Genomic DNA, 12,217 nt, shown 5'->3' on the forward strand with positions numbered 1-12,217 from the left:
CTGGCATACCTAACAATGAATATATTATATATTTTCAGTATTTATATGCAGAGATTCAGCTAACAACTCTAACAGAAAAGCTTAATCTAACAAACTCTCTAATGGCCATATAGAAGAGACACAGATCAACTAGATAGCAGTATTGACCTTTGCTGCACAAACAATACTATTATTTTCCTTTAAATACAGCTCAATTCAACTATTTATCAACACAATCATATTAATGAATTTAAGTGGAAAATATACAATCACTTAAAAAAAAAAAAAATATCTCATATAAGTTGATTTTGATCCTATTTATAAAAAGGTTCTATAAATGAGTGCTCGCGCATAGGTTAAAGGTTAATAAATGTTTAATTATAATATCTTTTGAAGATAAGAAACACGTGCGTGTTATTGATTCATTGGATTACACAAATAAATTCATTGTGGTTGTGTGTGTGTGTGCGATTTTTTGGATATATGGAACATATTGACTTCATTTTTTGAAAAATATATAAAAATTTTATTTAATAAATCATTTAATGCATCGTAACCATTGATTCTAGTGCATTTGTTAATGAAATCCTTTATAAAATAAGTGACAATTTGATGTTAATTTAATTGTTTTAAGATTGTGTACTTCAAATCAAAATATGATTATTAGATAGGCGTAAATGCACTTTTAGTCCTTACATTTTAACCCGATTTCTATTTTGGTTCATACATTTTAATTTTACCACTTTTAGTCCCTAAACTAATTAACGCGTGATATTTAAGTCTTTACCATCACCCAACTAACAGAAAATGCTGACGTGGCTGACGGCACAGTAAAATAATAATTAAAAAATCTATTTTGACATTAAAAATTGCCACGTCAGCGACTAAATTAAAAAATTTATTAATTTTAACTAAATAAAAAAATAAAAAACAAAAAAAATCACATTCATTGAGATCTAAAAGTGCCTTGAACAAGAATAATAAGAACACAAATCCAAATTTAAGAACAAAAACATTTTCCTTTATTTTGAACCATTGAATAAAAATAAACAAGAAGATGAAACATCACAGGAACACAAGAAGATGAACCCAGATCACAAGAACACGTACCCACCTACTCTTCCTCATTTCCATACCCAATATCTACCTTGTGGGGAGTAAAAGGACCCGAGCAGGTATTTGGGCTTTTGGACTCTGACAAAAAGGGGCAATCCGTTCTTGATCAAAAGCCTATTAGTACTGCAAGTCGGCCCATACCCTGGGGGTCCGAGGATACATCCGAGGATGAATTTCTCCTCCGATAGACCCGGGAGGACTCGGAGATTCGCTAGAAAGATCAAGGCAGAGTTCCAGAAGGACTGTTGGTTGAAAGGAGAATCCCTGTACCCTCTAGATGGACCGGTGTTAGAGAAATATCTTAGAAAAAGGCTGCCACCTCCACATTAAAGATCTTACACCTACCTCCCTGACCGCATTGATGGGGAAGTGACTCTGAACAGTAGAACTAAACATTCTGACTACTATTTAAAACATTTGTGTTCTTGCTGGAGATCGGTTTGTGTTAGGTTTAAGTTGATTTTGTGTTGGTTTTTGGGAAAGATGAGAAAATTTGGGTTTGAGTTATGATTTTGTATATTTGGGTTTTGTGGTTTGAGAAAATCTGGATTTTTTGGTTTGAGAAAATTTGAGAAGATCTACTGCTTGTTTTGTGTTTGTGTTCTTGCTAGAGATTAGTTTGTGTTTGTGTTCTTATGTTTGGTTGACAAGAAATGGCAAGAAAATATGAGAAAATCTGGACATGTGTTCTTATGTCTAAAATTTGGTTTGTGTTCTTGTTGCAGATGAACACATATCTAAATTGATGTATTTTTTGGATTTTAATTTTGTTTTTTGTTTTTTTGAATTTTTTAAAATTGATAAATTAAAAAAAATTAATTAGTTGTTGACGAGGAATTTTTAATATTATTTTAATGGCCACGTAGGCGTTCTGAGTGCCACCTAGTGCACTCCATTAGCCACTTAGGATATTGTTGTTAGGGCACTGACGAAAAAGACTAAAATGAATGGTGTTTTTCTAAATAGAGACTATATATGGTGAAAATAAAATGTAGGGACCAAAATGGTAATCGGGCAAAATATAGAGATGAAAAGTTCATTTATGCCTAAGCTTATTTGCTAAGGGACCTATGTAAAACTCACAAATAGTAAAAAACCTAAGCAAAAAGTAAACTAATCATTGGAACCCAAATGCACACAGAGTGTATGTTTGGATTTTACTCAAAAGTTTTTTGTATTTTTTCCTTTTTTTGTTGTTGAAAATAATCTAACTTTAGCTTTTGAAAAATAAATTAGCTTGTAGCTTATGTATCTAAAACACTTAGCATCAAAGTTACCAAAAATTATATATATTTTTTATAAATATTATGCAAATAAGCTACCAAAAGTAAACAAAATTCAATCTCACACATAATGCTTTCTTGATAAGATTGAATCTCCTCTTTTGGATTCTTCATGTTTTTAATGGCATTATTTCTAATTGGCCTCAAAAAAATCATCGCTATTTTCTTAAACGATTGTTAGGTTTAAGACACACTCATAGAATTAAGTCACATGAGTTTTAGAACGAATCTGGCCACCCTCAACCTCAAAAATTTAGGACGTGTGGCAACTTACAATTGGTATAACCTAAAGTAAACATTGAGACTGGTTAAAAAAAAGTCTATTCATATGTGAAATTCGGCAAATATATCATAGAAGGGATTTTAGCCATACAGTTGACTCTATGAGCATGCGGTTTAAGCAATTTTTTTTGTAAAGCTTTTTCTACAATCCAAACATTTGAGTTACAAGCACATGAATAACTTCAAGAACATTATTTTGTTTACAAATAACAAGTAAATTATTTTTCCCTACAATTTCTCTTTTTACATGATTGCTTTCCTATTTCCAGTAATATCATTTGTATGATTGCTTTTGCATGAAATCCCTCACCTCCTTTATCATCAACGATGACTCAGGAAACTCTGGAAACCCATAAAATGTGTGAATCGCATTCGGATACTCAATCAAATATGCTTCTTTCCCAGCTCTCTTCTGAGAAACTAAGCTATGCTAGAGAGAAAAAGTCTAGAGTCAATGTATCTGAAAAATATTATTCAATTCAATGATATAAAGTTACAGCTAATGAGATATTTATACAAGAGACTTTTCCCTAACAAACTCTAACTAATCCCTAACTAACACAGTGGGAGTAACTGAATCTCAAACACGTGTCATACCAAAACTAACACTCACTGAGCTATAGTCACGTGACTTAATTGCTGCACTTAACTCCTCTGTCCACACTAAGCCTACTGTGGCTTTACATCCCCCCTCAAGCTAAGGGGAGGAACTCCCATTAGATTGGTGAGTAGAGCATGAAACCGAGGAGAAGGGAGAGCCTTAGTAAACAGGTCAGCCAGCTGATCATGTGTAGAAATAAACTTAACAAGCATATCCTTATTAACAACCTTCTCACGCACAAAATGGTAGTCCACCTCGATGTGTTTGGACCGAGCATGAAAAACAGGATTAGAGGCCAAAGAAAGAGCTGAGACATTGTCACACCATAAGATTGGAGGATGATACAAATAGACACCCAAATCCTTCAAAAGCATCCTCAACCAGTAGAGCTCAGCAGCAGTGACAGCAAGAGCTCTATATTCAGCCTCTGTAGAACTCCTAGAAACAGTAGGTTGTTTCTTTGCTGACCAAGTAATGGGAGAATTACCCAAGAACACAACCATGCCAGTGATAGACCTCCTGTCAATAGGGTCCCCTGCCCAATCAGCATCACTATAGGCAGATAATGCAAGAGAACCTTGTTGAAAATGAATGCCAAGATGTAAAGACCCTTTGATATATCGCAAAATTCGTTTGGCAGCAACAAGATGATGAGAGGTAGGATGGCTCATAAATTGACATGCTTGTTGAACAGCATAAGAAAGATCAGGTCGAGTAAAAGTCATATACTGAAGAGCCCCAACCAAACTTCTGTAAATAGTAGGATCAGATAATAAAGGGCTGCTGTCAGGAATCAAATGGTGAGAAGAAGAACAAGGATTAGAGCAAGGTTTACAATCAAGCATCTTGAACTTGTGAAGAAGGTCCCCGAGCATACTTGGATTGATGGACAAAAATACCAAGAGGAGTATATTCAAACCGTAGACCAAGAAAATAACTCAAAGGACCAAGATCCTTAAGAGCAAAGGCCGCACCAAGCCGATGAATAATGGCGTAAACAAAAGAAGAATCGCTGCCAAGTAATGATAATATCATCAACATAGAGTAAAAGGTAAACCACACAAGAAGAGTGGATGAGAATGAACAAGTTACCGTCACTCTAAGCATGAAAGCCAAGATGAAATAAGTGAGTGGTAAAACTATTAAACCAAGCCCTTGGAGCTTGCTTAAGACCATAGATTGCCTTATGAAGGAGACACACATGATTAGGCCTTGATCGATCTCTATAGCCGTGGAGGTTGAGCCATGTAAACCTCCTCTTGCAAAACACCATGTAAAAAGGCATTAGAAACATCTAATTGCCTTAAAGACCATCCAACCGAACAGCCAAAGCTAAAATAATCCCGACAAGAGTGGGTTTAACAACAGACTAAACGTTTCTCCATAATCCAATCCATACCGCCGAAGATAACCTTTAGCAACCAACCGAGCCTTGTACCTAGCCGTACCGCCATCACCGTGTCTCTTGATTTTAAACACCCACTTACAAATTTCTACCACATTCTTACCGAAGGCAAAGGAACCAAGGACCAAGTATTTTGTTGCAACAAACCATGCGAACTCGAATCCATAGCTTCAACCCAATGTTTGTGCTTGGAAGCCACGTAAAATGAAGAAGGCTCAATGGTAGTATAATCGAAATAAAGAAGAAGAGCCTTGGGCTTAAATATACCATTTTTGGACCCGGTCACCATAGGATGCATATTGACGTAGGAGAAGCGAAGTACGTGTGAATGTACAGGGTTGTAAAGAATGTGAAGAGGAAGAAGAAGAGACAATCGAAGCGAGAGGGAAGATTGGTGAGAGGGAGGACTAGGCATAGGAGGAACAACGTAAATGTGACTATCACCTATGACGGGACTATCGAGACCACGTATGCGTAAGTAGGTAAGGTAGTGACAAAGAAACTCAGCGGAAAAGAAAGCAAAGAATTGAACCAAACATCAGAGAGTGAGGAACGAAGAAGGCATAGAAGAGTTTGAAGAAGCCGAGACGAAGGATAAGAAGGATAAGTGGACTCATGAAAAATAGCCCGACTAGAGATATAAATCTTACTAAGCAACATCTAAACAAATATAGCCTTTGGACATAGGAGGATAACCTAGGAAAATGCATCGAGTAGACTTAGGATAAAGTTTATGAGAAGTGGTAAGACCTAAGCAAAGGATAGCATACAACCAAAGGATTTTAAAGCCTCATGGTGGTGGTTTCTTATGAAAAGCTTTTCCCATGGGGAGACAAAATTCAAGACCGAAGAAGGAATCCTATTAATCAAGAAAACAGCGACTAAATGCATAAGACCGAAGAAAGACAAAGGAAGATTTAGACTGATAAAGCATAGCAAGACCACTTTCAACTAGATGCCTATGTTTCCTCTCAGCAACACCATTCTGATGAGGTGTATATGGACAGGAAAATTGGTGCTGAATCCCATTAGACAAACAGAAAGACTTGAATTTATGATTATCATACTCACCACCCCTATCAGACCTCAAAACCTTGATAGTAGTATTAAATTGATTCTCAACAAGGGATTTGAAATGAACAAAAACATTGAACACATCAGATTTATGGTGAAGCAAAAACATCCATGTGAAACGAGTAAAATCATCCACAAAAATGACATAAAACCCGTGTCCAAGTTCGTAAACAATAGAGCAGGACCTCATACATCGAATGGATCAATTCTAAAGGAAATGTAGAATCGATACATGTTTAGGGACAAAACCTTATGCATTTTAGCACTTATACAAGTGGACATTGAGAACAAATGTCATTATTTACGAGACACATGGACGTAATGAAAATCGGATATAAAGCGTAATGAAGTATTCTGGAGCAAGGATGACCAAGCCGTTTATGCCAAAGCAAAGCTTGATCAGAGACAGCAACAAAACCAGTGGAGCTGAGTGATGAAGGAGAAAGGCTGGACATAGGTGGAATAGGATATACCCCATCTTTACTCAATCCTTGGTAAAGAATTTTCCCCGTAGGTAAATCCTGAATTGAGAACTTGTAGGCATCAAAATAACAAGAAGCATTATTTTGAAGGCACAATTTATGAACAGAAAGTAAGTTTGAGGCAAGATGAGGAACACAAAGAATATTATCAAGCTTGAAATCATGAGAGGGAGTAACAAGCTTACCATTGCCAATATGAGTGACTGGTAATTCTTGCCCATTGCCCACTGTTACTGAATCATTACCAATAGTTGGCCGGGCCGATGAAGAGAAAGTCGAGCCAAGTCAGAGTAACATGATCGATGCCCCGCATCGCAAGCCAATGTGCATTCTGAGGAACATTAGCAGCAGCAGCCATAGAACTTGCAGCCATTGAAGCAAGCTTGGCTGGAGCATGTCTCCCCTGATATGCAAAATTCATTCTATGATAACAATCAAGGGCAGTATGACCATTCTTGCCACAGATTTGACAAGTTGGTCGTTGATTCTGTGATGGTTGAGGACCAGACTTAAGCTGAAACTGTGATGAAGAAGAACTACCAGGAGATCCAAAAAATGAACCTTGACTATTGCCAAAAGATCCATAGACTTGACCACCACCAGAGGAAGAGTTTCCATGAAACTGAGCATAACCATTGCCTCTACCATTACCACGACCTCTGTTACCATTGTTCTTGCCTCTGCCACGATTATTGAGATTATTGGAACCACCATTAAAATGATTCATAGACATGGCTAGAGATATAGATTCCTTGTAAGCAGAACGCTTCTTGATGGATCTTTCTTCAGAATTCAAAAGAGTATTCAACTCTTCAAGACATAGCACATCATTTCTGGTCCTAATTGCAGAACAGAAAGCATCATATTCAGTAGGAAGTGCTTCAAGTGTTAGATGAATCAGCTCCTCTTCATCTACACAAACAGCAACAGCACTCAATTTGTCACGAATTTCTTTAATCCTCTGAAAGAAAGTATCAATTGTTTCAGGTCCTTTCTTGATACTCATTAGCTCATCCCTCAAGCCAAGAATGTGAGAACGAGAGATAGAAGCAAAACGTTTCTCAAGAATCTTCCATACTCCTCTCCCTGATTTCTGCCCCACTGTCAAAGCAAGAATTGATGGAGAAAGAGTGGAATTTAGAAACGTGAACAGTGCTTGTTCACGATTTTTCCAATGAACATAATCAGGATTTGCTTCAGTGGTATAATTCCCTGAGCTATCCTTCATGAATGGATCAGGAGCTCCATTGGAATCATCAATGAAGTTGATCAAAGAATAGGCCTCCAAGATTACTTCGATCTGGTGCCTCCAAACCAAGTAGTTATTAAAATCCAGCTTTACGGTTACCATACTCGCCATATTAGAGAGAAGCAACAACGATGGATTGATGCCATGATTAGAACTAGTAGAACTATTAGAACTTGAAGTAGCAGAGGTTGAACTTGCACTCGCAGAAGACGCCATTAATGGCTCTGATACCATGAGAAACTAAGCTATGCTAGAGAGAAAAAGTCTAGAGTCAATGTATCTGAAAAATATTATTCAATTCAATGATATAAAGTTACAGCTAATGAGATATTTATACAAGAGACTTTTCCCTAACAAACTCTAACTAATCCCTAACTAACACAGTGGGAGTAACTGAATCTCAAACACGTGTCATACCAAAACTAACACTCACTGAGCTATAGTCACGTGACTTAATTGCTGCACTTAACTCCTCTGTCCACACTAAGCCTACTGTGGCTTTACATCTTCAACCCCTCATAGTACTTCTTTTGCCAATCCCGCAAAGGGTCAAACCCTCCAACAAACACAATCGTCGCCGCCGGGAACCTCAACCCAGAAATATCAATGGAGTTCGGCCCAAAGACGTTAGCGGCTTCATGGTCTCGGTCGGAACCTTGTGGCAAAAACGCTTTCCACATCCAGTCAGTACGCTCCACTGTAATTAGCGGAGCTCCAGCAAGGTTGGTTTCGGATTCAGTTCGTTCTTCTCCACCAAAATATGGCTGCAAAGATATAAGTCCAATAACCTGCAGCTTAAGAAACTCATATCCACACGCTTTGAGTGCCACATGATGTGCTATATTACCTCCAGCACTATCTCCAGCGATAAAACACTGTTTCAAATTAGCATTTGGAGGAAAGTGTTTGAAGTTTTCTTCATCGATGAACTTCAAGACATCAAAGCCGTCTTCGTATTGACATGGATACTTATGCTCTGGTGCGAGGCGGTAGTTGATGGAGATGATAATGGAGGGGATTTCTTGAGCGATTCGTTGGCAAAAGTCGTCGAAGGGTTTTGAGTTTGCGGCAAAGAAGCCAAACCCACCACCATGGAAGTAAAAGATGATTGGGAGGCTATTGCTGTTGTTGGTGGTGGTGGGAGTGTAGAGGCGAAACCAAAGGTTTCGGGAAGGATCGACTGTGAAATCTGAGGTTTGGACTCCATTGGTGGGATTTTCAGAGGGAGGGGATTTGAAGTCGATGAGGCTCATAAGACGGCGGTTGATGGTGCCGTTTGAGCGGCGACATAAGTCGGTGACAAAGTTGAGGGTGGAAAAGAGGAGACGGATCTTCCATGGAAGTTTAGGTGACATTATTGTTTGGTGGAATTGCTGCTGCAGCTAGCACATGGCATGGAAAGCATTTATCAGTGCGGTTCTCACTAGTCTGAAATCTGAATTGATATGTTGGTTGTTTTTTTCTAAGATCCAGGATATTCTAGCGGTGGATAAGTGATTTGACCATGAGAGGAAAAAAACAAGAAGAGGAAGATATTTGTGGTGGGAGATAATCTGACAGTGATAAAGAGGACAAAAGATTAGTCTGAGAGATGAGAGGACAAAGAAAAAAAAGATAAGCACGAAAGAAAAAAATAAATGTGTAAATATATTTTTAGTTCCTAAATTTTGACTTTTTTTATTATTTTAGTCTCTATATTTTATTTTTTTTATTTTTAGTTTCTAAACCAATTAAGCGTATTATTTTTGTCCTTTCTATCAGTCAGCCAATGAAAATTGCTGAGGTGACAGCCGGAGGTAATAAAATATTATTAAAAAAATTATTTGACATTTTTTAAATGCCAAAATTAAAAAAAATTAATTACTCAATTTTAATTAAAAAAAACAAACAAACAAAAGAATTGAAACCCAGCAAAATGTTCTTCGTGTTCATCCCAGATCAAACCCAGCAACCATGTTCATCCCAGATCAAATCCAGCAACCAAAAACTCAAACCTAGATCACAACAACACAAACGAAAAAAGAAGAAGAAGAAGAAAAGAAACAGAGACCAAACACAAACACATACCCAGATCATAAATAGAGATCAAACACAAACGAAACCCAGATCTCAAACATCACTAGCCGGTCTCAACCCACCCACCCCAGCCTGACCTAAACCCAAGCCGACCTCAACAACATTTTCAACGGCACTTTCCCAACCCAACTCGCTTCTCTCAAGAATCTCCAAGTCCTCGATCTTTACAACAACAACATGACCGGTGAGTTGCCTCTTAACTGTAGTTGAAATGCCTAATCTCTGCCATTTGCATCTCAACGGTAACTATTTCACCGGTCGGATCTCGACCCAGCTGGCTCACAACCCACCCACCTCACCCCAACCTCAAACCCAGCAGCCCCGAACTCAACCCTAGCCACCCCGGCTCAACCCACCCCACCCCACCCCGGTCTCAACCCACCCACCCGAGACTAACCTCAACCCACCCCACCCTGATCTCAACCCTTCCACCCCACCCCGATCTCAAACCACCCACCCTAGACCAACCTCAGCCCACCCCACCCTAATCTTAACCCATCCCACTGCGATCTCAACCCATTCCACCCCAGACCAACCTCAACCCATCCCACCGCGATCTCAACGCACCCCACCCCACCCATCCCACCCCAATCTCAACCCACCACAGCCACCACGAGCCACTACACCACCAGTTACACGAGTGAGAAACACGAATGAGAGAGAGAGAGAGAGAAGAGAATGAGAAAATTTGAGAGAGTGAGACACGGATGAGAGAGAGAGAAGAAAAACTAATTTAAGAAAATGAGATGGAAGAGAAAACACCAGAGAGATTCAAGATATTTTTTATCTTAATTTTAATGATTTTTTTTTATTTAATTAAAATTGAAAATTTTTTTTTTAAAAAAAATGCTGACATGGCACTTTTAATAATGTTTTATTGCCTTCGGCTGCCACCTCAGCAATTTCCGTCGGCTGACTGACGGAAAGGACGAAAATAACACGTGTTAATTGGTTTAGGGACTAAAAGTGATAAAAATAAAATGTAGGGATTAAAATGGAAAACCGTCAAAATGTAGGGACTAAAAGTGCATTTACGCTAAAAATAAAAAGAGAGGGAAAAAAATTATTATTTAAATAGAGAGGATTGTAAAATAGATAAACTGATGTGAATAATTTAGAAAAGTGACAGTGTAAAATAGAAAAAGTAAGTTTTTAGTGTAAAATAGGAAAAAAAAAAAAACTTACTTTTCCAATTACTGCACAGTGGCGGAGCTGCAGCCAAGCTTGGCCCTGCAAAATTTAAAAATTTCTTTTATTTTTTTGTATAATTATTAAGATATTTAAATGTTTAGTTAATAAAAAAAAAGTAGGAGTTAGCCCTCTAAATATATGAGTGAATCAATAGTACTCTTAAAAAATGTTAGAATTTGTCAATTAGTCTAATAGTTACATAGACAATATAGTTTTTGTTTTCTCAATTTCATTTTTTGTAGATATTTGATATACTAGATTAACTTCTATATACTTATTGGAGTTTAAAAGATGATCAATTCTCTTAAAACATTATCTCTTGAATATATATATCAATGTCGATACTTTTATATATTTATAAATTATGATCTACTATAGTATTAAAATATTCTTTTTTAGAAGTTATAGTATTAAAATATGAAAGTTTATATATGTGCGTTTAACCATTTAGGCATATATGTAATGGTTTTGTCTTGTCTCTGGTCTAATATATTAATACCATAATTTAGATCTCCAAATAAAAAATCTGGGCTTCACCCCTTTTATTGTAGGAAAAGACAAGAAGCAACGTTGGTCAGACCCACGAGATTAGAAGTTTATTAGATATAGTGACATGGTAGTATGGAAGTATTACGTAAGAGGAGGAGAACTAGTAATCAGTAAACAATTAAGATTTGAAGTGTCACAAGTTGGATTTGGAGACTTCTTAGGTGGACAGGGACCAGCCATCAATGAAAGTATTCGAATTGTATATGTCTGGGGTGAGGTGCTTGATGCTTCTTTTCATTGGAGATTCGACCAGTTATGGGGTTAAAATTATATTGAGATAAAGGTACCTTGTTTATGATCGAGGTGCTCAAAAGAATCAAATTAATTTAGATTCTAAAGACAACTATTGTACTTGTTTCCATGTGTTTCCAGGCTCTACTGATTATGCCCTTTATAATTTTCTATTGCAATTTACAAAGGAGGTGAGGAATTTCATGCAAAAAGAAATCTAAATAATTTAATGATATTCTTCACCAAACTAATGGAAGACTCTGTTCTACCATGCATTAAATAATGGCCTCTAGTTGATCACTTGATCAGTTGATCCTGAAAGGAAAAGCAAATCTTGGAGAAGAATCTAGAGAATCCAAAGTATTGGATTGTATTGATTATCTGGCATACATAACAATGAATATATTATATATTTTCAGTATTTATATACAGAGATTCAGCTAACAACTCTAACAGAAAAGCTTAATCTAACAAACTCTCTAATGGCCATATAGAAGAGACACAGATCAACTAGATAGCAGTATTGACCTTTGCTGCACAAATAATACTATTATTTTCCTTTAAATACAGCTCAATTCAACTATTTATCAATACAATCATATTAATGAATTTAAGTGGAAAATATACAATCACTTAAAAAAAAAATTATCTCATATAAGTTGATTTTGATCCTATTTATAAAAAGGTTCTATAATGAGT

General features: G+C 37.0%; 1 pseudogene; it reads right to left on the reverse strand.

Moving 5' to 3' along the window:
- Nucleotides 1–2,751: 2,751 nt before the first annotated feature.
- LOC142619175 (putative carboxylesterase 18) lies at nt 2,752–8,996 on the reverse strand (annotated as a pseudogene).
- Between the last annotated feature and the right edge of the window lie 3,221 nt (nt 8,997–12,217).

Source organism: Castanea sativa, chromosome 12, assembly GCF_040712315.1.
Source record: "Castanea sativa cultivar Marrone di Chiusa Pesio chromosome 12, ASM4071231v1".
Classification (NCBI taxonomy): Eukaryota; Viridiplantae; Streptophyta; class Magnoliopsida; order Fagales; family Fagaceae; genus Castanea; species Castanea sativa.